Here is a 2816-nt window from a genome sequence, read left to right on the forward strand (position 1 = left end):
GGCCCGCGACCTGATGGCCGGCCGGCGGTGCCGGCAGCTACTGCGGCGCATTCAGCGCCGCATGGCCATCAGGATCGCGAGGGGGTACCGCACCATCTCCCACGAGGCGGCGGCCGTCCTGGCAGGGGTCGTGCCCTTTGATTTCCAGGCGGAGGCTGATGCCGAAGTATATCGGTGTCTGCAGAGTCTCCGCCGGAACGGGGCCGACCTGCCGGACGACGCGGTCGAGGGGTTGAGGCGCCAGGCCCGGCGGCTCGCTCGCGCAAAGTGGCGGCGCCAGCTGTTTGAAAGTGGCGCCGCCCGGCAGCGAGCCGTGGGCGCGGTCCTGCCCGTCCTTGATAGATGGCTGGACCGTCGGCACGGCAGGCTATCCTACCGGCTCACGCAGGTGAGGTAATAATAGTATTCCGAATATAGAAAAGGACAAGCGAGTGAAAAACGGAAAGAAAGCTTCCGTTTACATTCGACATGGCTGTGTGGTTTGCTTGCGACGCTTTCGCCGACCGATGATGACATTATAGCCGACTACACAGTCCGATTGTGGTTGTACCGTTTCGGCCAATAATAAAAATACGTGTGAGTGGATGTGATCCAGCTACACTTGATTCGTTGGCAGCTCTCTGGGCATTCGCTGACGATTTAACGCTTCGACTAATCGTTGTACATTCCCCCGCTCCGACCTCTGACCGTCGAGTCCATCGAACGCATACATTGTTGCTGCGGCGCGTCATGACTAGTGATGAGACATCAAGCCGGTTCAAGCCGACCAAGTCAAATGACATCACCGCACCTCGGATCACGACGACGGTATCTAATCCCTATAAGCTAAGGCTTCGGCGACCGATGCTCGGGTTACAATGTAACACGCAGAACAAATCATCCGTGAATAAAAATTTAAATTTTCACTCCTTTCAGTGTACTTTCTTAAAAATGTTATGAATAAATGTAGGAGATTCTTCTGATGAAAATAACTCCAAACCTGACATAAATAGAATTATATGTAATAACAATACAATTCGTATCGCAACATAACGTATGAATAAAAATTGCTTTCGCTGCATTGCCCCATTCAGAGACACGCAAAAATTTTCAAGAGCATTGCACATGTTGCAAATACCGGGGCACCTATTACAGAATATTCTCCAATTTTTCGGTTGAAAATTCTAGGTGGACAAAATTAAGACCCCTAGAAAATGATAACAAATACGAATTTCTTAATAAAATTAATGATAGTTGAACATGATAAAGCACATACAGTAACATTGTAGACCAATATATTGTAAAAAATATAACATAATATGCAGCTATGCAGTGCATTAATACATTAGAATACTGCAACAATACTAAGAATCTTTATGCAAATACAATACATGCAATATAAATAAAATAAACAATTATTTTTACTTCAACGAAAAGGCAAAACTGTGACCAATTATCCCACCTTTCCCTTAATGTCGCGATACGAATTGTATGTTATTAAATATATTCCGATTTATGTCGGATTTGGACATATTTTCATCAAGAAAATCTTCTACATTTATTCATAACATTTTTAAGAACGTACACTGATTCGTTCTGCGTGTTATATTGTAACCCGAGCGTCGATCGATACCGTCGTCGCGAGCCAAGGTGCGATGACGTCATCGGACTTGGTCGGCTTGAACTAGGGATGATCGATTCCGCCATCAGGGGGGCCTAATCCGGTGCCTGGGATGAGCTCCTCGAGACGTTGGACCGTGACCCGTGGGGGCGCCCGTCTCGCATCGTCCTGGGACGCATGCGGCCGGCGGGGCCCCCGGTCACGGATTCTCTCGACCCCCATGCTCTCGAGCGGGTCGTTGAGACCCTATTTCCGGACGATCCGGATGAGGGCTCGCGGCCGCTCGAGCCGGCGGACTCGACCAACTGGTCCGCCGAGCTGGGGGTCATGCAGGAGGATCTCGCGGCGGCCGTCAAGCGCCTCGGGGCCAATAAGGCTCCGGGGCCTGACGGCATCCCCGGGCGGGCGCTGGGTTTGGCCACAGGAAAGCCCGCGGACTCTCCTTCCGCGTACCGGCCGATATGCCTCCTCAACGAGGCGGGCAAGCTCTTCGAGCGCGTGCTCGCTGCCCGCCTATCGAGGGGCATGTCCGACGGTGGTCCCGGTTTGGCGGACTGCCAATACGGTTTCCGCGGGGGACGGTCTACGCTGGACGCGAAAGACTACGAGCGTTCCCTCGCGGACCGGGCAGTTTCCCGCGGTGGTGTGGCGTTGGCGATCAGTTTAGATATCGCCAACGCCTTTAACACCATCCGCTGGGACACGATCCGGGAGGCACTCCGAGAACACGGGGACCATCCGCATTGCGGAGGTGGCGGTGGCGCTCATCGTCGCCAGGATCCGGAACCTGGGGTTGCAGATCTCGCCGCCAAAGACGGAGGTAGTCATGTTTCATGGACTGCCTGTGTCGCGGCGGGTCCCCCAGGCCTGGGTCCGAGTAGGAGACGCCTGTGTCCGGGTCGAGGGACGTATGAAGTACCTCGGCCTCGACGTGGACAGCCGCTGGCGCTTCGAGGGACACTTCGACCGCCTGGTCCCCCGCATTGAGGGCGTGGCGACCCTGTTGGGTCGTCTGATGCCCAATCTCGGGGGGCCGGAGGAGAGGGTACGCCGCCTCTACATGGGGGTGGTGCGGGCAATGGCCCTATACGGGTCACCCGTGTGGGCCCGCGACCTGATGACCGGCCGGCGGTGCCGGCAGCTACTGCGGCGCATTCAGCGCCGCATGGCCATCAGGATCGCGAGGGGGTACCGCACCATCTCCCACGAGGCGGCG

General features: G+C 54.9%; 1 protein-coding gene across 1 annotated transcript in view; it reads right to left on the bottom strand.

Moving 5' to 3' along the window:
- LOC107186180 overlaps window positions 1-2816 on the bottom strand; it is a gene marked incomplete at its 5' end in the record, with an annotated part of 89260 nt that overhangs the window by 41684 nt on the left and 44760 nt on the right. The gene's annotated exons all lie outside the window — the stretch shown is intronic.

Source organism: Dufourea novaeangliae, unplaced genomic scaffold (genome assembly GCF_001272555.1).
Source record: "Dufourea novaeangliae isolate 0120121106 unplaced genomic scaffold, ASM127255v1 scaffold79, whole genome shotgun sequence".
In the NCBI taxonomy this organism is placed as follows: domain Eukaryota; kingdom Metazoa; phylum Arthropoda; class Insecta; order Hymenoptera; family Halictidae; genus Dufourea; species Dufourea novaeangliae.